General features: G+C 55.2%; 1 long non-coding RNA gene across 1 annotated transcript; it reads right to left on the bottom strand.

Moving 5' to 3' along the window:
- Positions 1 to 1,934: 1,934 nt before the first annotated feature.
- LOC121085852 lies at positions 1,935 to 6,549 on the bottom strand. Its single transcript, XR_005827214.1, has 3 exons — positions 5,742 to 6,549; positions 2,651 to 2,734; positions 1,935 to 2,230 (listed from the first exon to the last, which is right to left on the bottom strand). It is a non-coding gene; the product is annotated as an uncharacterized LOC121085852 (long non-coding RNA).
- Between the last annotated feature and the right edge of the window lie 17,548 nt (positions 6,550 to 24,097).

Below are 24,097 nucleotides of genomic sequence, written 5' to 3'. Positions count from 1 at the left end.
CCCCTGTGCTGTGCCAGTGCTGTCCAGTGTGGGGGACACCAGAGCCTCCTGAAGGCAGGTGTGACTCCCTCCACCTGCTCCCAGGCTGGCAGAGAAGTTTGTCCCCGTGCACGGCATGAGCGCTCATCTCCAGCCTGCTGCTCGCTCTTGCCGGCCCGGGAGATGCGCGTAGCTGCTTGAGCACGTTTCTCTCCTGTTTTTAATTCCTTGATACCGAAGCAGTCGCAGGCAACCCGGTCCAGAGGGACTCGTGGGTACTTCAAGGGGTGTCACACCTGCTGGTGCTACTTGGGTCGCAAACCAAGGGACAAAAGCTGCCAAATGCCACAAGCGGCACTACCTCCTGATCGAATCAGTTGAACAGAGAGAAGGGACTTGATTTTTGCTTGGCTGGGACCAAAGTCCCGGCGTCACATCTGTGCAGAGCCCTGCTGGGAGCTCTGCTTCGTTGCTGAGCTCAGCCCTTGTCCAGGCAGAGCCACCCATCGTGTCCCCCTCTGCCAGCCCCCGCTGCGCAGGGCACTGCTGGGACCCCTAGGGTCAGCATAGGACCCCCAGATTTGTCCTTGCTCTTGGTGCCTGATGAGCAGCAGGGGATGGGGTGTAAAGCTGGACCGGTGCACCCACCCCTTGCTGGGAGACATCCCCCTGCCCAGGCTCTGTGTGGCGTGGGCGTGCGGTGAGGTTTCAGCCATGCCCACGGACTGCTCTCCTGCTGCAAGCTCAGCACGTCCTGTGCTGCACGGGTACCTCGGTGACAGCCCAAGGTCACCGGGATGTCACAGCAGACCTTGGAATTGAGATTTCATCTTCTTGAGCTGTTCAGTGCTTTGCTGTCAAAGCCATCCTTCATCCTTCCTGAGGGAAGGGGCTGCCTCGCCCAGAGGCACGCGGAGCTTTTCATATACATGGTATCAATCTCCGTAAGGGAAGCACTTTTATATTGAAGATCTGATGGAGGAATAAATTCCCATAGAAGTAGAAAGCAGAAACTAATAGGCTTTTTCACAATGAAAGAATAGATCTGCTGACAAAGGCAGTTCCAGGGCATCAAAATAAACTGTACTTTCTGCGAAGACCAGGGCTGTTCCAGAGCTCCTTCGCCTCTGCAGGCAGCCCAGCTGAGAGCAGCCACCCGGGTGTGCCATCCCTGGGACACTCGTGCCTGGCTCCTGAGCCCAGTTCCCCATCTGTCACCCACGCAGAGCACCGCCGTGATGGTGTGTCTTGGGTCAGTTCTGTCCCTGATTGCTCCTGGGTCCTGGTCCTGGTCCCTCTGCTCATCCACCGCTTGCCTGGACACCGCTCTGCACCTGCCAGCCAGCACAAGAGCATCTGCCCTGCCTTGCCAGAGCCCACCTGCTCTTGGTCCTCTTCGTCATGGGATTCCTGAGCCATGGTCTGGTTTTACTTTCTTTTTTTGTCCCACTGCGTTCCTCTGATTCCCTTTGCTGGCTCAGACGTTGCTTTTTGGGTGAGCGCATCCCTGCCCCAACACGCAGCTCCAGTGGGGCACCTACCTCCGCTGTGGGTCCCAGCCTGCCTCTTCTCGGGGGGGCTTTGCCACAGAGACCCCCTTGCTGGGCTGTCCCAGGGTTGTATGGACCATCTTTTTCCAGGGAATGTCTTGGTTCCTGGTGCTGCCAGGTCTTGCCAATGTTGTCTTTGGCAGAAATTGTAGGATGGGGAAGATCATGCTGCCCAGATAATCCTTCTGTTTAAGCTTCTTATCTGAAAGCGGCTCTTTGGAAACGATAGGCAGAATTAGCCCTTGACCCGCGTCTTCTGTGCGCTGCAGGCCGTGTTCCCACCTGGGATAACCCTGCACATCAGCATGCCTTCTTCATGGTCCTGCATCCCAGCGCTGTGCGTGCCCTTCTCCTTGCTGGAGGCTGGGGCAGGACCACGCTCAGCTCCAGCCCCCCCTTCTCCTGGCCATCCCCACCCACAGCCCATCCTCTGCCTCTTCCCCATCGCTGCTCTCAGGACTGCCCCAGTGCAGCTCTGGCACCCCAAGGGGAAGCCAGGACCCCTGGAAGGTGGTACCCTGGGCAGCCCCAGGCTTCCCACCACCGCAGTGCTCCCAAAATTTAGGGACAGCTTTCCCAAGCGGTTCCTCAGAGCCGAGCTCCTGCCCACGGCCGTGCCACGCGGGCTGTGCGTTGTAGCCGGCTCCTGCAGGCAGAGGGGAGGGCAGGCTCCTAGTGCCAAGCTCTCTTTGTCATTTCCCCTGTTGAAAAAAAAAAATACTCGTTAATTTGTCATTCCTATCAATTGATTTTCCAGTTAAAACTGCTCTCTGCCTGCCCTTGATTCCCACCCTGCAGGAAAATAAGCCCTATAAAAGAAATGGATACCCCTGTTGCTTAAGAGACTAAAATTTACTGAGGACTTAAGCGCCTCAGTCCCCAAAGGGGGCGAGAGGAAATGATTTGTTCAATTAATTATAAATGTTTTAATTTAAATGGCTAATGTGGAAGATAGTCATATATAAGACAGCAAACTACTGAAGTGTTTTATGGGTCCTTAAAGACCACTAAATGCTTGTTCTGATTCTGCTAAGATCACTCAAATGACTTTTTCTTTTGCATTCAGGGTAGGGTGCTGTGGGAGGCGGAGGGGCAGAGATTTCCTCTTGTATTTTACATACCTCCAGGCAAGGTGTGATAAATGTTTAGCAATTCCTTTCTTTGGAGCCGGAGTTTGCCTTTGAAAACCAGAAACGTTGCCGATCCTGCAGAGAGGTGAAAAGGAAAAACAAGAGGAGAAGAAATCTTCTGGGTCAAGGTCAACTCTTGCTGTAGGATTTCTCCTACACTTACCGCATCCCTGACATCCTCCTTGACATCCCAGCCAGCCCTCACTGCACAGGACAACGCTGCCTTTAATTCCACGGTGACGGATGTTTCACATACGTTTGTGTGCATTCCCCGGCTGGAGTAAGGCAGCGAAGCCCTTTGTATCACGGCATTAGTGAGCTGGTTTACACAGGGAGTGTTGCCAACCTGCCCTGTATCTCATCAAAAATACTGACTGCAGAAAAGCAGAATCATGCGACTTGTAGGAAGAAATATGGCCTGAAAAGGAGGGATCCCCCAGTGGAAGTTTCCCCACGTGGAGTGAAGGAGAGGGAGAAGGAACTTGGGTGTCTGTGTGTGGCTTGGAGCAGAACAGGGTTGGCAAGCCAAGACCTTGCTGCCACCAGGCTCTTCCCTCTGCTCCCACCCTTCTTCTCACAGCTGGAATGCACTGCTGCTATTCCACTGCCCTGTCTTCATTTTTCCTCCCATGATGATGCCCCTGCACCTCGCCTGCTCACAGTGCCATCACTAATTCTTCTCCACGGTTCCTATTTTGTGGCTGAAAAGGGGCAGACCGACCGGGAGTGGGTAAATTGGCCACTTAATAAATGCATTTTCTCAATTCTTTTTTTCTCTCCTGTCTCTAGTGTGTCCTGCCCTGAGAAGTATTTTCCTGGAGTTCTCAGCTTGTTGACCCCTAGAGCTCCAGAGCTGTTCCCTAAGCTAAATGGCTTTTCTTTTCATGCTTCAGCAAAATCTCTCTTGCTTCCAGCGCAACCCATCTCCTCCCAGGCCACACAGAAACAATTACAGCAGCAAAAGGCTTCTATAGTCATAATTACGCTTCCTTGCACCGCACCGGCAGGCTGTGCTCCGGAGGGGCAGGTGGGTTTGGGTGGTGGTTAGAAACCCCTGACAAGGTCCAGCCCTGAGAGGCAGCTGCACCCACTGCTGCCAGGCGCTGCAGACGATGGGCTTTGGGTGCCGATGATGGGCTTTGGGTGCTGATGATGGGCTTTGGGTGCCGATGATGGGCTTTGGGTGCAGGGAGCGGGGGGAAGCGCTGAATCACGCCCTGCGTGTTTCCCAAGGTGATGTTTGGTGGGATAACAGCTACAGCGCTGCTCAGGATAACATCGACGGCTGCAGCGGGGACCGATTCCCGGCTGGGAGCTGCTGCCAGCGCGGGGGCTGCACCGTGCGCTGCTCCTTTCCCCCGGTGCCTAAATTAAATCTCTCATCACCCAGGAATTTGCCCCGTTTAGCAGGCAGCCTGCTCAGGCTGGCGGAGCATGGGGCTGAGATCAGCCTGTTCACACCCAGCGCCTTCCTTCAAAGCGTTTGAAGCTGCCCTGCACCTTGGTCCTCAACCTGTGATGGCCCAGTTGCAGCGGTGCGGGCTCCCGGGGGGGCTGCATGTCTCCGGTGGGGGGGACCAGCGAGGACAGAGCTTTTGCTGCTCATTCTCTACCTCTCCTGGCAGCCCACAGCCTACACCTGCAGAGGGATGTGATGTGAGCAGGTCTGGGATCCCTCCTGCCACCCGCCTTTTGGCATACTGTACCTGTTACTAAAAATTTAAGTGGCTTGCACGCAGGGAAGCACACCCAGAGGGATCTGGGCTGGGAAAACCAACTTAACCTCAAAGAGATGCTGCGGCCACGCCGGGCTCACCGTGCCCTGGTGCATCAGGGCCAAAAGCTGGAAGTGGTGAGAAGTGGCAGGAGAGCAAAGGGAAATTGAGTAGTTACATTTTATTGAGTGAAATGTAAAAACTGGGAATGAGTGTTAAGAAGAAAATGGGATTTGAAAAATTATTACTTTAGAGATTATTAAAGTGGAAGTATTTGTGACAGCGTGCGGAAATTGGTCTCTAAAAGCAGTGCTCCCTTGAACCTACGTGTCCTTGTGCCTGAGGCGCTCAGGTTTATGTGTGCATGTATAAATGCATTCACTCTTAAATAAGTAAATGTTTGGGGCTTATCCCTCAAAAGCGCCTGAAACCCTATCGATACGAAACAAACTGGTTTTCTACTCTCAGTTATTGCTGGGAACAGTATTTGCTTTGGAGCTGGGACATAGAGCAGAAACATTTGGAGAGGCCACGGGGGACTTGTGTTGGATGTTCCATGAGGTTGTTGACCACTCTGGTCCAAAACCATCCCCAAGGAGCCCTCGCTCTTGGACAACGACCTCATTAGCGGCTGATGGGAGCCCGCTTTGCTGAGCTGGGAGCGAGCCCCTGCGAAGGAACTTGGATCTTGTGATTGGAGAGGGCTTTTTTTGATTTTTTATCGTTTTTCTTAACCTTTCCCCAAAAGGAAAATACCAGGCCTGCGTGTTTCAAAGTGGGTTTCTCATTGGCAGCTCCATCGGGTTTTATTTTAATCGGTGTGGCGATGCCCAGCTGCCCCCCCACGCCTCGCCGCCGTGCCGGAGAGGTTTCCTGGGCTGCTCTAAACAAGCGCAGGAGCCGTGCGGCTGCCAGGGGAGAGCAGAGCCCGCAGAGCTAACTGGGGACCCGGGGGACACACGTGTGCCAGCCATCTGGAGGGGTCAGCAGCGGCGCGCGAGGCTGGGGAGCAGGCGCTGCGTTGGTGAGCCAGGCTGTGAGCCTGGCGGAGGGGGTGAGCTGTTTGGGAATAAGCTGCTGCTGCCGGGGCTTCGCGCTCTGGAGTGTGAGCGGAGGGTGGCACGGGCAGGCACTGCGGCGGCGTGTGCGTGATACGGTGCTGGGGCTGCTGGGGACACGCCGCATCATCCTGCTGGGGCGCAGGCGGGAGAGTCGGGAGCAGGAGCGCGTGCTGCTGCGAACAGGGCTGAGCTGTAACCTGCCCTCTTACAAAGCAGAAAGTCTCTCACAAATGGATTTCCAATTTCCCGTCCACCTGCTCAGCTGAGACAGATTTCTTGCTTTATAATTACTTTTTGGGTACTTACAGGATCTGGTATCCAGGCAACTTGATGCCTCTTAAATCCTCTTGCAAATCTGGTTTTTTCTGTTGATTTTTGGGTGTTGGAGAAACATCCACCAAACTCTGAAGGGAGAGACTGCTTTCTTCACAGCTGTGCCTCTTCTCCAAAGTCTGCTGGATAGACGCGATGTCACAACAGCGTTTCGGGGTTCAGGTGGGTGATGCAGCAGCTCCCATGGCTGCTGCCTGCCGAACCTGGCAGGGCACCGGCGCCTTGCACGGCCCCGGCGGGTCTGCGTGGCACCTCTCGCTCTTGGTCCTGATAAGACACTGGCCAAAGCCAGCTCGTGTTAGTAATGCATCTTGTCTGCCCAACAGCATCCCAAGGCAGCGATGTTTCCGTGGCTTAAGTCTGTCCCTGCTCCAGGAGCCATCAGGCACATGCTCAGGACTTCTTGATCTCGGGGATGTTTGTGCCTATCAGGGTCAGGGCCAGGCTGTAGATGCTTTTAGTAAAGCGAAGCTTTTACTAAAAGAGTAAAATGTTTACTAGATGCTCTCATTAAAGCAGTTAATCACACTGGCGAGCTCTCTGCAGACTGTCCATCACAGGGCTGGAGCAGGAGCGGGGCTGAAGGTCACCCAGGCACATCTCCCAGCCGTTGCAGGGCTGCACAGGGACCGAGCTTCGATCTTCCCCTCCTTCCATTTATTTACATTTTCACGGACAACTGAAGGAGGGAGGGAAGGAAGAACAGCATACGCTGCTATTTACGGGCCCCAGCAGTCTCTGCATTACCATGCACAGAGCACGGGCAAGTCAAGGCACCCTGCAAAAGGTCACACACTCAAAGGCTTTGACCTCTGTTGGGTAAAGTGTAATTTAATTAACTTTTGCTTGACTGTTACCGTGCTGGAATGATTTGGAAATCTGCACACGGATGCTGCTGGGTGGCCGGCCCCGCTCGCCTGGCCCCCAGCCTCGCAGCATTGCCCCCTTCTCCCTCTCCCCCAGCACATGGGTGTCCCCGGCACAGAGCACCTGGGCTTAAAGCCATCGCTTCTGGTCACAGTGGCAACAATTAGGCCATCAATCAATAAAGTAATACTCTCATTTACAGTCATTAGGGACTGCGTATCTAAGCATCTGCTTTTGCTAATGAGTTTAAAAGTTGGCTAAATATGGCAGACCTGCTCTGGTGGAGAAGGAAGCAACAGGAGTTCGATGCAGAATTGGACTCTGGTGAATACAACATCAATTTTAATTAGCAAGCTTCGAGAGTTTCCCAACTAAACCGAAATGAGTGGGGAAAGGGAGGGTGCTGCTGCAGGCTGCTCGGGGCTTGTTTTGGGAGCCCAGATTCCCAGCCCCTTGCTGGGACACGGGGGTCCTAAGTGGTTCTTCTGGGGCTAGCAAGCTGCATGGACACCCTCCTGGTACCAGTCTGCGCTCAGCACTCCCTCGGCTGTGGCTCAGCCACGGCACTTCTCGGCTGTCACATGTATCTTTTAATCTGGCGAGGAGTCATTTATTTACACCTCCAGGCCTAACACACTGGCTACCGTGGGGATGCTGAAGTTTGAAAAGCCCTATCATAGATCTGTTGTAGCTTAGAGGGAAGGGAAAAAGCTTTTCCTCTACCTGCCTCTAAATGACTATAAATGTTTTTTTTTTCTCGGAGATCATGGTTCACAGGGGGCCGGCAATTGATGAGCTGGTGTTTGACCGGATTGATGGAGACCTCCATCACCTGCCACTTCCCCAGCCCACTGCATCACACAGCAGGACAGCAACCTCCTCCCTTGCTGCGGTCGTGGCCTTCGGCAGAGCCCACAAACCGCCCCTGCATCCCGCACAGGAGGGCCCTGGGTACCAACCTCCCAACGTGCATCCTCACAGCATCGTCACTCCCTGCCGCTGGCCTGACTCCGGCCCCGCAGCCAAGCGGTGCCCCGCAGGCAGTGCTGCTGCTTCTTGATGGCTGCTTTTTAAGGGAAGGGGGGAAGAAAAAAAACAAAAAAAGAGAAGTGTGGCGCCACGCATCTAAATCTTTTCACTGATGACTTATATCCCTAACGTCGACAAGTCCTTATGTAACTGAAATTAAGCTCCCGCTGTATGACATCTTTGGCGAGTTAGGCCTGCAGTGATCGTGTTCTCTTGAAGACAAACAAGAGCCCCACGTGCACCCGAAGCGCCAGCACCCCCGGGACCCCCACGCTGGGCAGCAGAGGCAGTGCTGGCATCACAGCAGGCAGGGGCGGCTGCCGCAGAGCCCTGCCTGCCAGCCTGCCGCTCACCCCGCGATTTTTCAGGTTGCCTCTGCTCAGAAAGGGGTGAAAAGCAAAACTGATTTTTTTTCTGCAGCCTAGCTCCCAAAAATGCCTCAAAACCGGAGCGGCCGTGCTGGTTTTGTACCTGTTTTGTAAGATTTGCTGACTGCTGAAATGCCCCCAGGCAGCGCAGATGGAATTTTACCTGTGCATAGAGCAAAATGCTTTCTTTTTTTCTTTTTCAAAATGCTTTTTCTTTTTTTTTTTCGTTTTTAGGTGAGGAGGAAGCCAGCCGCCTCCCCGCAGCAGCAGAAGAGCTCTGATAGCTCAGCACCGGGTGGCTGAGCAGCACCTAGTCCTGCTGCAGCCAGGGGCCCAATCCTGGACCACATGGATGTGTTCAGAGTCTTATTTGCCTAAATCAATATTTTTTTATTTTTTTTTTCTAAGCAGCTAACAGAATCTGTACTGAAAGGCAAGACATCATTCGGGAAGGCAATTATGCAAAGGCAAATGTATTTTTAAGAAAATGCAGAATATTTTGAGCAGCAAGCCTGGCAGATGACTGGTTTATCGCCGTGCGTGTCTCTAAGGTTCGATGGCATCAGTTGCTCCGTGTCCTGCCTGCATGCCACTAAACCACCGTGGCCGCTGCCCCGCTGCGCTGCAGACATCGAACCTGGGCGCGTTCTCCAGGGTCTCACCGGGCAGGGGATGAAACACCCTGCACCTCGCAGAGCCCAACCCCTCAGCCTCTCAAAGCAGCACCATTATTTTCCTGACAGATCTATTTCTGCAGAATACCAGACATCACGTTTTTCAGGAATCTCATGTTTCTCAGTGCCAGTTAAAACAGCAGATAAAAGGAACCCTTTGAAAAATCTTTTCTCCTTTTCTTGTGCACTCCTCAGTGAGTCAGATTGAGGCATTACCAGCTGTCAGGGATGTTTTAAGGCATGGCCTTCTCAGGATAAAAGCAAAGTCCAGACACAGGATTTGGCTTTCAGGGAAGATTTCTCTTCCTGAGCCGTTACTCCCAGGCTGCCCCAGCGTGTACCCACGTCCCTGCTGCGTGTTACACCCCCTCGCAACCCTCTGATCGCCACAAGGCAATGGACAGCCCAGTTCTGAGGGTGTTTTTATTTTAGCTCCTCAGATGAAGTTCTGGTAGGTTTAAAAAGGAGAAAATCAATCTTATTTTACGTAGCGATTTTTTTTTTCAGTACGTAAAGGTATCTACGGATCCAGAAAGGTCTTTGCATGACTGGGGATAACGGTTGCACACGTGGCGTGCCTTCTGGTGGCCACGCCCTGCCAGATGTGTACAGCTGGTGGCTGTAGCAAGGGGTAGGGATTTGCATTAATTGCTTGGAAAGGTCAGGGTTGGTGGCTTCCTGGGGTTTTCCAGATGAGGACCCCCGAATAGTATCCCTGAAAGGGTGAATAACCAAGAACTGGCTTAGGGAGGCTGGAGCAGGAGAAAACCTCTTCTTCTGATGGAAGAACCCAGCGGCTGTGGAGCAGGGGAGGGTTTCGTAGCGCTTTGTGTGGAGGGAGGGGACCCAGAGGCTGCCTGGGGGGACCCCGTGAGATGCTGCACCGATGCCGACTGCCGGAAGGTGGATGTGCATGAATTTACGTCTGCTCCACCCAGGGTGCTCGCCAAGGGCTAGGCTTTGGGGGGGCTGCTGGTCAGTGGAGCCGCTCTCAAGTCCTGGTGGGGGGACCCCCTGCCAGGGTGGGTGAATCGGCAGTGGTCGGAGCTGGGGAGCGCCAGCAGGGCCCTGCAGTGTGCTGAAGGAAGGCTGAGCGCCGGGGAGAGCTGCTGCAAGCTTCCATAGCCAATGCTCTTGATGCTCTTTTTAATACATATATTAAAAGGGTGATAATAAGCAAATCCGTCAGTTATGCAAATGAGTGGCAATTGCATCTTGAAGAGCATCCCACAGTTTAATTACATCATAATTGCAATGTAACGCTTTAATTACCATATGCATCACAAAATCATGAGCACTGTTTCTAATCTCTTCACTAATATTTCAAATCAAACAGATTGCACAAGGCCCGGTGTTGCACCACGGCAAACAAACCCACCGAATCTATCCCGATGCAGCAGCGATACCGGGGTCCAGAGGTCGGGAAGCTGCTCTCAGCACCCTCGCACAGCGGTGAGATTAGCAGATGGCTGGATGAGTGTCCTTGGCTGGCGACTCAACCCACGTCCAGCCGTCGGGGATTTGCAGGAGACGGTGCTGCAGCTGCCGGCCAGGCTGCGAGCGGAGCAAGGCATGCGCTGCCGGAGGAGCAAGGGCAAACCTGAGCACCGCAGGACCTGTCGTGCTTGGCGGTGGTGGGCGAGAGGGGCGATGTGGCCGCTCTGGCCGCTGTTCAGGAAAGCAGAATTTACTCAGGGATGCTGCAAAATGTTGGTTTGAGCCGATGGAGCCCTTTGGCTGGGGTGGCCCTGGAGCTGCCCCATCTTCATCCCTGCCCAGGCTGGGGGTGACCACAGCAGCCAGCCAAGGTGGTTGCTCAGGTAAGGGGATGAAGATTTGTAAATGGCTGATTGGGAAGAAGCAGTCTGATGAAAACATTGCCCTTGGTCCTCCCTTCCAGCACAGGAAAACGAATTCCGCGTTCTCCTTCTCACCCCTGAGAGGGAAACAATAATGCTTTCTGGGGCACAGCTTTAGCTGAAGATCTGTGAATTTGATTTAAGCCAGTTTATTTCGTAAATCTTCCCGGTTTGCATGCTTTTATTTTTCCTGTCATCCAGCTTCTTTCTTTCCCCCATAAAGGGACATCTAATAAGCGACAAGAAAAAAAACAGGTGGGCTTAACAACGGCCTCAGATTCATGGCTGGGGACTCGGAGAGCAATACTCTCAAGCAGCGATGTGTGCGATGGAGTGATGGATCGGGAGAGCTGCGTGCTGGGGAGATGAAATCACTCCCATCTCTGCGACAGTGCCTGTGTTGCCCCCAGCAGGGGCTGGCTGCTCCGGGAAGGGGCTGGGGGCTTGGCCAGGTCCCCGTACCAGGCAATCCTGGTCCCCAAGGAGCAGCGGGACCGGCTGGCACAAGGAGCAGGACCAGGGCTGCCGCCCAGCCCATCACGTCGCCGGTGCTTTTGCTGGTTTGCTTTGCCATGAGCTGGCAGTGATTTAAAATCATCCTGTGCTAATCCATATAAATTCTTTTAATCGTGGATTTAATCTTTTAAGCATGCAGTAATTAAATTACATGCCAGTCAGAGCACATCAACGTAATGTGTGAGGTTTTCAGCCCCGTGGGCAGTGGGGGAGAGCTTCAGGACAGCCAGCCCCGTGGCAGGGACACTCGGTCACTTGCTTCCTCTGCTGTTTCCATGTCATTATTTTTTCCCCATCTCTTTTTCCCAACCCCTCGGAGATCCCGGGAGGGGAGGTGCTTCTAGAAGGTCACAGATGGGTATCGCCTACCTGAGGAACATCCCAGAAGAAGACGTTTCCTCTTGAGCCCCTTTAACCTGTCCACAAAACCTCCCCGTATCCCTGGGGAGCCTTGCTGCTCCATCAGCATCACCCTGGGCAGGAGCACTGGCTGGCTGAGCCCCGGCTATGGAGGCACATCTCCTGCTTTTGTGTTTGCAGGTGCTGGGAGGAGGAAGAAGAGGAGGAGGAGGAGATGAAGCCCCAGCAGGAGCTAATGGCAGGGCCGGGAGTGCTCCTCTGTGTGCTGAGGTACCCTCGGAGAGCGGGAGGAGAGAGCTGCTGGGCTCCCAGTATGGGACACCTTGATGGGCTGGTGGTAACGGAGGAAAACGCTGTGACGGGAGCAGCACGTGAACAGATTAAACTTTGTGGTGAGGAAGTAGAGATGAACTGCTAGGTAGAAAGATGACTGGCTCGGGGAATGTGACAATTACTGTACTTAATATTTTTTTAACATTAAGAGCCAAATAGGAGTATATATTTAATTCATTAAAACAGTATGAAGTAGCTCCCTCCATCCCAATGCAGTTAATCGGTGCTCAGTGTCTCCTAATGAAAGGGTCCCTGTAAGGTCAGCCTGCCGCTTGTTAGCTAATCGGAGACTTATTTGTTTTGCAAATTGCTCTCCCATTTTGAACTGCTGTGCAGTAATTTCCATGGTGGGGAAGCAGGAGAGAGTTCACAGGGCTGGTTTTGAAGCCCTCAATCTGTCATTGGGAGGAGGATAAAAATAGCCTGGGAAAGAGGAGGAGGAGGCTGCTGGGTTTGTTCCAGGCAGTCCAGCCCCGTCTTCCACAGCCAGGGATGTTGGGAGCGAGGGGCAGCCGGAGGGCTGCATGGGCAGTGGCACCATCCTGCATGTGCCGGGGGACCAGGGAGCGTGTGTGGCACCAGTAACGCCCTGCCAGGCACCATTCTGCCCTTCCCAGCTCTGCCACCAGCCTCCGGGGGAGCGGTGCTGCGGGGGGTTGTGTGGTCCCTGGGGGTCCTGTTCTCTGCCCAAACACCTGCATCGTTAGCTGCGCAGAGATAAGGGATCTGTGCGCAGGTGACCTGGGATCGCGGTGGCCCTGGTAGGTCTGGTAGAAGTGGCTGGGTGGGAGCAAGGGTTGTCGGGGGCAGGGATGCTGAGCACCTTGCAGGACAGCAGGCTGCGGACCAGCAGCCGCGAGGGTTTCTGCACGGAGGGTGAGCCGTGCTGGCACCCCTTCTGCGCCCACAGACCCTGCATAGCTACCTCAACCCTTTTCCTTCTCTCCCCAAGGCAGCTGGAGGTCTGGCTGCTGTCCCGAAGCGTAACAGAGAGGTCCAGCGTATCTGGGGGTTCATTTTTTTCTCTGCAAGCTCACTTGTAAAGGAGGCATCTCCCACCACATCAGCACGAGCAAAAACCTTGCTCGAGTCAGTTATTTATTTTATGGATGTGCCCATGGGAACAAGCTGGTTGACAAGGTGTCCCTTCGCATGGCGGTCCAGAGCCATCCCCCGGGACACACAGGGCACCCCCTCCCCACCCTCCTGCAGCCCCGGGGCACAGCCCAGCACATGAGGGGGCCGGGAGGGACCCTGGGCTTTGCTTTTGGGAAACAGGGAAGAAACTCGGCTTTTTTTTTTTTATTTTAAGTAAAAAAGCAGAGTGATGTGTAAATTGGGCTTGTCATCCATTCCTTATCAATTCATCAGCTGGGGTTCAGCAGCCCTCCCTTGTCCAGGCTGCGGGTGATGGAGAGCCTGAAGGCTGTCGCTGCCAATTTCACTCGGATATTTAGAAATCAGGAGAAAGAACAAAACGCAGAAGCTCCCTGTGCTCGTGCTGGGGCTGCCCACAGCCGTGCTGGGCGGCTGCCCTGGCTCTCCGGTGACCAACCTGGGGTGCAGCTCTTTAACCGTGAACTTTTGGCAGTGGTTTTCCCCTGGTTTCAAAGCAGGAGGACCGGGAGCAGACTCCAGCTGTCCTGACTGCTCTGTTTTTGTGGCTTGGCAGTCGCTTGTACATACAGCAGTGTAGTGGTTAGGTGGGAGAAAGAATCTTTATTTCCCAATATCAAAGACAAAAAAAAAAAAAAAAAAAAGCACCTTTATTTTAATTTTCCTGTAAAGTAATAAAGTCTCTAGTGTAAAGAAAGCATTCCACTGAGGCAGAACTTTAGAACTTTTTCCCAAATGTCATGGAAATGGAGGAATTTCAGCAACCATTTTTATGTGCAAAAGAGAAAAGAAAGTAGGTTAATTTTAAATGGCTATATTGATGGCAGTCAGGCATGAACCTGCAGCAAGGAGCCCTACGCCATTCCCCACCCCGTGCTGTACAGATCGGAGCAAGCTGCCCTTCTCGCGGAGCCGTTTTGCTTCAGCATCTCCCCAGGATGCTGCGGCATCCCCAGCGCAGCACGCCGTAAACCCTGAACTGCGAGGGGCGAGCGAGAGGAACGAGCGTGTGATCCCCAGCACCCCGGCACTGAAACACAAGGTTCCATCTGTCAGCACAGGAGTCACCACCGAGCTTGGGGACGGTGTTGAGAAGTTCCCTGGGAGTAAAGCAAGGAGTGAATTTTTACTGGACTTTTATTCCTCTGCAGGAGCCCTCAGGGCTGCTTCTGCGTTTGACATCTGGGAAGAGCTCCTGGATCCTTTGAGATAACGAAGCTGATTTCCTGCAGCTGTATCGACGAGAAGAACGTGCTAGGAAGGACCCTGGGAATAACACTGCCTCTCCCAGCCAACTAATAACAGATGGGCTGCCTGCCATGCAAGAGATCAGAGGTGGGATCCAGCTCCACGTGAGGTGGTGGGAGGTTGGCAGAGAGCAGGCGGGTTGTCCTTCTCCCTGGCACTGGTGGTTGCAGTGAGGAGATCCTCATGGTGATGGGAGTTCAGGCAAAGCTGTGGGAGAAGGAGGGCAGGCTGCCCAGAGCCCCGGTCCCAGCGGGGCTGGGGGAGAGGTGAGGGCTTGACGTGGTGGTGGATGGAGCAGGTTGACTCCGGTGGGGTCCCTCCAGCCCAGCCCTGGGGCTGGTTGGGGGCTGCAGCCCTGGCTTGGCTCTGCTCCTGAGAGCATGGGGAGCTGGACATGATCCCAGCCTCTTCTTGGACACCTGATGCACTCTGCCAGCATCCCCAGAAACCCTGGGTTTGGTTAATTCCCGGAGCAGACCAAGAGCCAGAGCCAGCCAAGCTGGAGGCGAGGGGCAAAGGCAGCCTGGGAGGGTCAGCAACGCCTGGCTGCTGCATGGGGGAGATCCTGTAGCAGATGGGCACTGTGAGCATCACCAGGTGAGTCTGATGTCTCCTTGGGTGCTCCTCAAATGTTCTTGGTCCTTGGGATACCTCTGCTGATTCGGCTTCACATTAGCACGGATGGATCCAGGTACCTTCTGCAGGCACTTGCTGAGCTTGTGTTACGCTGCCTGGCCGGGGCAGCAGCCTTTGCTGCGGGGGCTGAACAGGCATCAGCTCTTGGCTTTTTTCCTTGCCACCAAGGCAGCTCTGCTTTCTACTCACAGAAGGTGCTAGAAGTAACTTTTATCTTCTTCCAGGGCAGCAGGGCGTAAGCCCCAGGTGACCGCTTGCCATCGTAACTCACGGTGTCTTGTTTTCTCTCACAAGGACTAGAGTTTGGAGCAAAGTTGCCCAAGCAGAAAACGGGAGTTCTCATGAGAACACAAGGAGATTTTTAAATCCCAATGACCAAAGTTTCCTCCTAGAGCCCCTTTTCACCTCTTTCCTAGGGCACAACCTCTGTTTGGCACCAACGCAGGTACATGAGCGGTCCCTCCGCTCCCGCCATCGTCTGAGCTACGGCATTTCCCACATCGAGCGTGAACCAAGGCTGACCTTCCTCTGTCCGCGAGAAGTGGCGGAGCTGGATGTAGATACATACATGAATACTATCTGTCTCCACGAGGCAGTCTCAGAGCTTGAAAGCCATCTTTGCAGGGTCATGCCCAGCAGCGTGGGGCTGGCAGCGGCTCCGTCCCTCGCTCGGCGCAGCCGGCCGGTTCCCCGCGCCGCCCAAGTGATGCCGGGGCTCCGGGCTTCAATTGCAGGAGGAAGAAACGCTTCGCCTTGATCAGGAGGGATAAGAATAGCGAGCGGCAGGCGGCGGACGGTGGGGTGCAGATGAAAGGCGGCTGGCTCTCATTCTTCCCACGCCCAGGGCGATCTGCCCCTTCTTTCTTCGAGCCGTAATTGCACGCCACGCCGCAGAGAAGTGTCGCACTCCACCAAAGCCAGAGCACGGCGAGGCCAGGACTCCAGGCTCTCCGTCAATGAGCGGGGAGGCAGGGCGGATGCTTTTGATCCCACTCTTCTTCCTCTGACACACTGAAGAATTATTAGCCTCTGAGGAAGGTATTTCTCTAGCTTGAGCCTTCCCTTGCTCTGCAAAGGAGACCAACTGCTTCTCGGCCATTTCGAGCAGCAGAGCTGCCCGCGGTGCCAAGCTGTGCCGGTGGCCGGTGCAGCACCAGCTGATCTCACAGAAGATGCTCACTGGGCTCCAGGCCAAGTTCAGACCCAAACCCAACATCCCTGAGCCCTCCACAGCACCCAGTGATGGTGGATGCTTCTGTGGCCCTTCCTGGTGGCAGTCCCTGGCTTTTGGTGGCTTCTGCTCATAGAGGTCAGGCTGGAGGCAGCCTTGCCTGGGGCACCAGAGCTCTTGGAGGTATTGTGCCACCTCGGCACCAAGATTTCCAAAACTGGCAGCTGTGGTGGGGCATTGTGGCCTTCCACTTTCCTGTTTTTTCAGGTGCTTCCTCTGGCTTTGCTTTTGTTAATTTAACACACGTGCACAGAGCATAAGTGGACTCGAACCTCCCTCTCCAGCAGCTGAAATCCAATAATTACCCAGCGTAACCCACCTGGAGAAGAGTTCTCGGCTGGTCACCAAATTGTGAAGAAGTTCACTGTATCCTTTAGAGCAAGAAATTATCCTGGAGCGTAAGTTATGACTCTGGCAGCCTTACAGGTACAAAAAATAAAATGAAAAGTATGGGTGAGATGGAGATTGAAATGACGCACTAGAAAGACACCTCCATCTGAGCGAAGTGTAACCCGGGGTTCCCTTTTGGATGAAGGGGACCTGGCAGCAGTGTCCAAAGGAGATGAAAGGGAAAACCCTGACACGGGTGGTCACGACAAATGGGGCTGGGGGTAGAAGAGCAGTGGGGAAGGCTGCATTGCCTCTGCAGGTTGCTTGCAGGGAGCAGTGCCCTGCAGCTCCATCCCCTTCGGCAGCAAGTTGGGGGGCTCCTGGGGGGCTGCGGGACAGTGCTGCTCGCCTCCGTGTCATCCCTGCCCTCAGGTCCAGCTCACCGAGGGTTAGAGAGGTGCCAGGTGCTCTTCAAGGAGGATGCCAGCAGAGCCTGGATCCCACGGATGGGTTACACCTGCCAGTGACAGCAAGGACTGTCTGCCCCTCAAAAGCACCCTGCAGCCCCCAGACTTCACCCTGCTCCCCCCGTTTGCCATGCCTGCCTGTCCCTGCCTCTCCCATGGGGACGGTGACAGCACGGTACAGCTGGCCCCGCTCAGGCACAGGCAGCCACAGCTCCAGCCCACGGCCAGGCTGATGGGGGGACTGAATTTCCAGCTCCTCCAGCGTCCCACTGTGCTGCACCTCCCCTAATGAATGTCACGGAGCCCTCTGTATTAATGAAGTGGCGATGAGACGTGGTGGGAGCCCTGGAGAGGTACCAGAAGGATGCGGCAGGCATGTGACAGTCGCAGGTGACAGGGGAGCATCGCCTCATCTCTCCCGGGGCAGGAATCTCACCGCTGAACTCCACTGACGCCCAGCTCTCCCTGCACTGGCATGATGCAGTTTAGCTGAGCACAACATCATCCCTACAGCTGGTTGGTATTTTGAGGGGGGTGGGGTGGGGTGCTTTTTTGTGTTATTTTTAGGAAATGCCAATATGGATTGGGAACTTTTTTTTGGGTCTGGGAGGCAAAAGGTCAGCCTGAACAAATTTCTCAACCTGAACTGAAAACAGAGAGGGGCAAAACAGTTTGCTAGCTGTTTTCCAGACAGACCCACTCCAGCTTCAGATGGCAGCTAATTAAAGTGCTGACATTTTAAGACATGATGATGTGAAATCTCTTGCTTTGAGCCAAGTCTGGGCCCTTTTCAGGGTTCATTTCATGCATTTGCTGCCCAGAGTCCCTGGGACCAGCACAAGCAAAATAAGAGGGGTGATGGATTGTTTTTAATGTAGTATTTTTCTTAGGGCATGAGCAAGCTTTTAGCTTTTGGAGGAAAGCTGTATTGTCGGGCTGTCTAGGCAGAGAACTCCACAAAAAGCTGAGCTCTCTGGCCAAGCTGCCTGTGAAAGCATTTGAGTTTTCCCTCTGCAATGTGTTACCCTGCTTGGAGGGGGACGGGGGAGGGGGGGTCTCAGCCCCACAGGAGGGAGGGGCAGGAGCAAGAGAGCAGCCTGCACCCCAGAAACAGTAGCATCACCCCAGCAGCTCTGCCAGGAGGAAGCAGAGCGCCACGAACTCGAGCCGTGCCATTTTCCAGAGGGCTGGAGGCTTTTGGGGTACCCCTGGGAGGGGAGGAGCGGGTGGGCTGCGGCGGTGCCACGCCGTGTGCCATGCCACCAGCAGCGCGGAGGGGGGACACAGGCTGCGAGGCCGGCGTGGGGTGGAAGGAGCGAGCTGCAATCAAGAGCTGCATTGTGGCTGCTGGGCTGCCTGCACGACGCAGCACTCGGGAGACAAAGCGCAAAAGTCGGCTCGGCTCAGTGGGGATGCAGGAGGTGATTTGGGGGAAGGAGCTGCTCACCCTGCGGGGTGGGGGGTGATGGGGAGTGGGCTAAAGGGGAAAAGAGCCCAACTGATCCCGGCTGCTGCGAACGGTTTCTGGCTCCAACTCGGTGTTGCAGGTCTGGGGGTGCATATGTCACCCCAACAAGGGCTTGTGCCCAGGAGGGGCCTGTCCCCACCAGCCGTGGGGATACTGATGAGCACGGGAGGGGACGAGCGAGATGCAGCAGGGTGGATGGACAGACAGACAGACAGACAGACAGACCCTGGCAGGCTGATCAGGAGGGAGGGGTTGACCAGGACCCAGGAGAAATAGCTGGTGGGAATGGTGGGGGGAGCACGCTGCTGAACTGCACAGTCTGGGGGCTGCCACAGGGCTGGTGGTCCTCCCCCCAGCTCTGGACATGAAGGAGCTTTGTCCAGGCACTGCTGGGGGATGGTGTCTCCCCCATAGCAGATCCAGTGACACCAGTTTGCCCACCAGCAGGCTATGCCCGGGGAGGCAGAGGGAAGTGCCAGCCCCCAGGATTGGGTCCCACCGGGCTGTGAGGGGCACAGGGATCGATCCCATGGGTGGGGTCTGCAGTGCTGGGGGGAGCTGGCCCGGGGCAGCCCCCCAGCACCGGGGGTTGAAAGGTTGAGCCATCGCCTGCAGAGACCCTGCTGCTGTTGCAGCCCCGAGCTGGCTGGAGGCTACAGCTGCAAGTGATGCCCTGGGGTGAAATGCAGCGCAGGGATGCAGAGCAGGTCCCTGGCAGGTCTCTCCAGGCAAACCATCCCGTGGCCAGGGATTTGGGGCCAGAGGGCTGGCGGTGGCAGACAGGCAGAGTCTGCCTTCTTGGGGTTCCCAGGGCACTGAGTTGGGGTAGTTTGGGGCATCTCAGCCCCTGCTGCTGTGTGAGCAAACCTGCCCATCCCCTGCCTGCTCCAGGGTTAATCCTCAGCCACCCTCCTGTGCCTGAAGCCTGTGCCTGGCTGCGGGGCTGCAGCCCCCAGGTCCCCACTCCCTGCTCCCCCACAGATCCCGCTGCCTGCCGGTAGCTGGGAAAGCCACGTGCCCAGTCTGCAGGAGAAAAACCTTCCTTTCCAGGCTGGCAGGCTCCTGGTGTCAGCCGGGGAGGGATGGGTTGACAGCAGCGTTCACCATCCCTTGCATGGGGTGCTGGGTGCATGCACCCCATCCGGGCAGGCACCCACGGAACCCCTGACTGGCCGTGCTGGTGCCACTGGGAGCAGCTGGGCTCCGAGGAACAGCGAGCGGCCATGTGGGCTCCAGGCCCCAGCTCATCATTGGGAGGAAAAAAAAAAAAATAATGTTGGGAGAAACTAAGAAACTGTTTTATTAGCTCAGCAAAGAGGCTAAGCTCCGTGAGCTCAGCCACACCGCTGCACTCACCCCTGGGAAGCCAAAGGTCACACAACTGCCCCATCACAAGGCTGGTGTGAGGATGAGGACGAGCTGCAGCCTCTCCCCAGCAGAGACATTTTCTGCTCCGTCATCCTGAATTTTCTGCTCTGCTTTGCCAGACTGTTCCAGGGAAGGCGGCCGCACCGCGTGGTGCGTTCTCCCAATGCCATCTAGTGTCTGCTCTGCTGGCCCCAGACAGTTATTTTAAGACATCAGAGCTTATTTATTGCAGAATGATCTTTGAGGGCCAACGGGCTGCTCGGGCTGATTATTAACAGCGGTACCTGCAGCATGGATAGCTAACTGGTGGGTGCACGGGTTGGGCTGGGTTATTTTTTCTGTTGCTCCCATTTCACACTAAAAGCCTACCCCGGCAGGACGGAGCACAGGCCGCAATGACATGTCCAGGGTGATTAAACTCTTTCAGCCTTCAGCCACTTGTCTTGTAGCCCTGACATCACCTGAGGCTTAATCACTCAGAAAAGTGCTGTCATGTCCTATTGTCGCCGTATTGGGAGCATGACCTCTTTCCCATTTAGCTGCCATTTCAAAATAATATAACTTACCAGGGGACAGGCATGACTCAGGAGACTGGTAATAGGATATAAAGACTTTGACCTGCGGGTCGCCCATTTGAATGCCGCCAAGGTCAGCAGCAAGAGCAAAGATGTCATTTGCACGATGATTATTTGGCCAAATGACCCAATACAGGCAGAACCGGGCCCCTTCATGGCAGTCAGCCAGGGCTGGGTTGGATTCTGCTTCCACTCTGAGAGCATCCCAGGACCCCAACACCTCCCTGCCTGGGCTTTAGGACTGTGTGACTCCCCGTGGTCCCCTCCAGCTTGTCCTCCAGATTCTCCCCTTGCCATCGCTGCAGGGGCAAGGTCTGCAGACTGGGAACGCTCTTCTTTCTGCCCTCTTAGGGGCAAAGTGCCACAGCAGCATCTCCCCTCCGTGCCCCGCTCGTTCGCTTCCCGGCAGAGAGAAAGGATTTGCAGGACAGGCATGCCCCGTCCCCCTGTCCCCTTCTCTGCTCCCCACCATCACCTGCCATGCCAGGTCCCTGCTAACCTCGTCCCCATCCTCAGCCACCACTGCCCATGTGACTTTATCTCCTCGCTAGCAAACCATCTCATCGAGTCAATTTGATTCCATGATTAATTAAGCTCTCCCTAGAAATGAGGTTACTCCCTGCAGTCTCACTTGTAAATGTTAGCAGATTAATGGGTTCTGGCCATGTCAGATCGCCACTGCCGGGCTGGGCTGTGGGGGGTTTGCCTGCTCTCATCCAGACAGTCCTTGAATGCAGGTTTGCTGTGGGAGAGCTTCTAAACAGACCCAGCATATCTGCAAACCACCGTCCTGGCCACGTGAAAGAAGCCTGTGCCAAGGGAAGCATTAATATCAGCAGCTCTTAGGGCAGCTTGGGGTTGATGCTGCCATGAGGCAGCAAAAAGGTCCTTTCAGCACCCCTGTGGTGGGCACCGTGGGGTGCGGCACGTGGCTGCTCTGAGCTGCAGCTGCCCGCGCCCGGCGGTACCCACGGCAGCCCCGCAGCCCCTGCACAGCATCTCTTCGGTGACGCTGGATCCAGATGCCTTCGCCAGGAGGGTGCCGCAGCCCCCTCCTCATTAGCACGCTGCCCTCACCCACTGCTGTGCCAGCAGGGTGGTTTAATTGCTGTCGGCCTCGTTAGCAGAGCCACCTTCTCACCATCCTCCTGTAATTGCATCCTCCCTCCTTCCCCAGCAGTGTTGCGTGAAGCGCTTTGGGTGAGACACACACACACCCCGCCCCAGGGCCCTGTGGGACCTGTTAAAAATGGGGGCTGCACCCTCGTGCCCCTCTCCCTCCTGAGCCCGCGGCTGCGGCACTGGGGCTGTGCTGGCTCTTCCCATGCAGACGGGGGGCTGGGGGGTCGGTCCCATGGCACGTGTCCCTGAGCCACCAGCATCAGCAGGACCTTTCACCACCCTTTGCACCCCCTGCTAGAGCTGGAGGCCAACAAAGTAGGGGTTTGCAAGTCCCGCAAGGTGCTGGCAGTGTGGGGAGGTGGTGACCCCCCCCCGGCGTGAGCCCCAGGATGGGTGAGAGCAGCTGGCAGCACGGTGGGGATGGGGACACCAGGGCTGACCCAGGTACAGAGCAGTCAGTGGATGCTCACTGGACTTTTCCAGCGGTTTAGGCAATGTCCAGCCTGCTCTGTGTGTTCAGTTCTCATTAATCTGTTTGGGGTTTTTTTTAATTACCTGCAAACGAGGTGCCTCCTTTGAATAGCAATGGTGCTGGGTAGCGTGAGTGGTGGCGGCTGGTCTGTGCAGACTCCCTGCCGCTCACCACCCACTCTGTAACTTCACCCAGGACCTATTTTTCTGTATTTATCCAGCATCAATAATGGGATTCCGCCCTGCTAACCAACATCTGCATGCAACACCACTGACAGCAGAAGCAATTACTGCCGAGTTAGTGTGTAAAAGCCTTTGCCGTCATTCTGTGGTACAGATCTGAAGGAGGGCTTAAATATAAGGCTCTTTAATAAGGTGAAGACAGCCCACTGGTTTTCTGCTTGCTCTTTCACGCCGCAGGAGCCCACGGGTTGTGTCAGGGCCCAGCTGTCTGTGGGCTGACAGGTTTCCTAACTGCACCAAACGCCTCCCCTCCCCACACCACCAGCACAATATTGCAGCAGCTGGAGGAGGCAGCAGCTCAGCACCAGCCGGTGCTGCTGGGGAGCCGCTGCAGCCCATGGCTGTTTGGGCTATGTCTCCAAAACTTCCTCAGTTGGACTTTTTTTTTTTTTTAAACAAAAGCAAACTTTTCAGCAGAAAACCTGTCACCAGTGGTTTCACCTGATGGAAAGTGAAGCAGAGACCTTGGGACCTGCCCGGTCATTGCAGTGCCTGGGAGCTGGGTTTGCTGAGACCCTGCAAGTCCCTGGAGCTGCTGAAGCTCAGCAGATGGTCCTGGAGAGCAGCCACATGCCCGTAGGGTCCTCTTCTGAAGAGAGGACCCAGACAATTCACTCTTCACAGCACAAATGTAAAACACATTTCCTTCCTTGACTATTATTTCTATTGTTTTTAACCCAAGCCAATAACCCCCAAACAGCTGCTGGCCACCCGGCGTGCCCCAGCCTGGTTGCTGGCATTCCCAGCAAAGGCACCTGAGCCTGGAGATGGGCTGGAGCCAGCGGGAATGCATCACCCTGTGGGGTCGGGCAGATGCTGGCAGCAGGACGGGAGATGCTTTGAAATATCACCCAGCAATGCCCTTGGCTTCCTGGGGAGCAGAACAGCCTCCAGCTGTGAAGTGACAGGCACAAGGTTTGCTGTGCTTCACATCTGCAAAATCTGTCAAGGAAGGGGCCAAGAGGACAAAAAAAAAAAAAAAAAAAAAAAAAAAATCTCTGAATATTGCTGTTGTTACTATTTTACAAAGTGGAAAAACTTTTCTTGCAATTCCAAAACCTTCAAGGAAAAAGCACCAGGCCAGTGGCCCGAGGAAGTGTTTTGCTTTTCTACAGCAACTTCTGTCTGACAATAACAAAACTCGGGGCTGGAGGGAGATGTCGCAGGCAGGGCAGGTGGCCCCATGAGCTTTAGCGTGGTGGCATCCTCTGACGGTGGGCAGAGCGCTGGTGGTCTCCCTCGTGGCAGGCATCAGCACAAAGAGCTGGTGTGCTGGAGGGAGCCCTGTGCCTCGGGGTGTGCAGCAGGAAAACGGGCATAACCCTATTTACCTGCCTCCTCCGGAGCGGGCTGTGGTGTTTGATTCATGTCAAGAGCTTGGCTGGTGACTCCTGGATGAATGACGCTATATAAATGCAAAGCGTTATTAATATTTCATGTTGTAGTGAAAATGTACTAATGGGGCTTGTTCCTGGAAGATAAAGCGCTGCCATTAATACACCTCTGCGTCCCCAGCCCCGCGGACTCACACGGGCTGGCTGGTTTGGGCTGGCGGAGGGTGCAGCCCTCGGCACCCCCATTTTCTGCTTCTGGGAAACTGGAATTCCCAGCAGATGCCAGCGGTGGGATGGCGGCTCCGGCTGTGGGAGCTCGCTGGCAGCCCTGCCTGCTGCTCGGGAGAGGCGGCAGCAGCTCCTGCCTCTTGCTTCACCTCTCTCCCTGGTTTTCTCTCTGTTTATTTGTTTTGCGCATCAGCCAGGTATTTGCCAGGCAGGTGGGGGCTGATCCCCGCTTCACCTTGGCCAGACAGTCCTGACCAGCAGGACGTGGAGGAAAGCTGCGTGGCCACTCACCTTCTCATCCTGCCGTCAAAGCAGGGCAGGGGGGCGAGGGGGGGTCCACAGTGGCTGTGCCCACCCTCCCAGGAGGGCCGTCGGGTGCTCTGCCTGGAGCCCAATGCCAGCATCAACCGCCCACCACGCCTGACAGCTCCCCAAAAGAGCGGATTTTAACCCAGAAAGCAGCACACCACGAGACCCCCTTCAGCC

This window comes from Falco naumanni, chromosome 3 (genome assembly GCF_017639655.2).
Source record: "Falco naumanni isolate bFalNau1 chromosome 3, bFalNau1.pat, whole genome shotgun sequence".
Taxonomy (NCBI): Eukaryota; Metazoa; Chordata; class Aves; order Falconiformes; family Falconidae; genus Falco; species Falco naumanni.
This window is presented reverse-complemented; position numbering and strand designations above follow the sequence as displayed.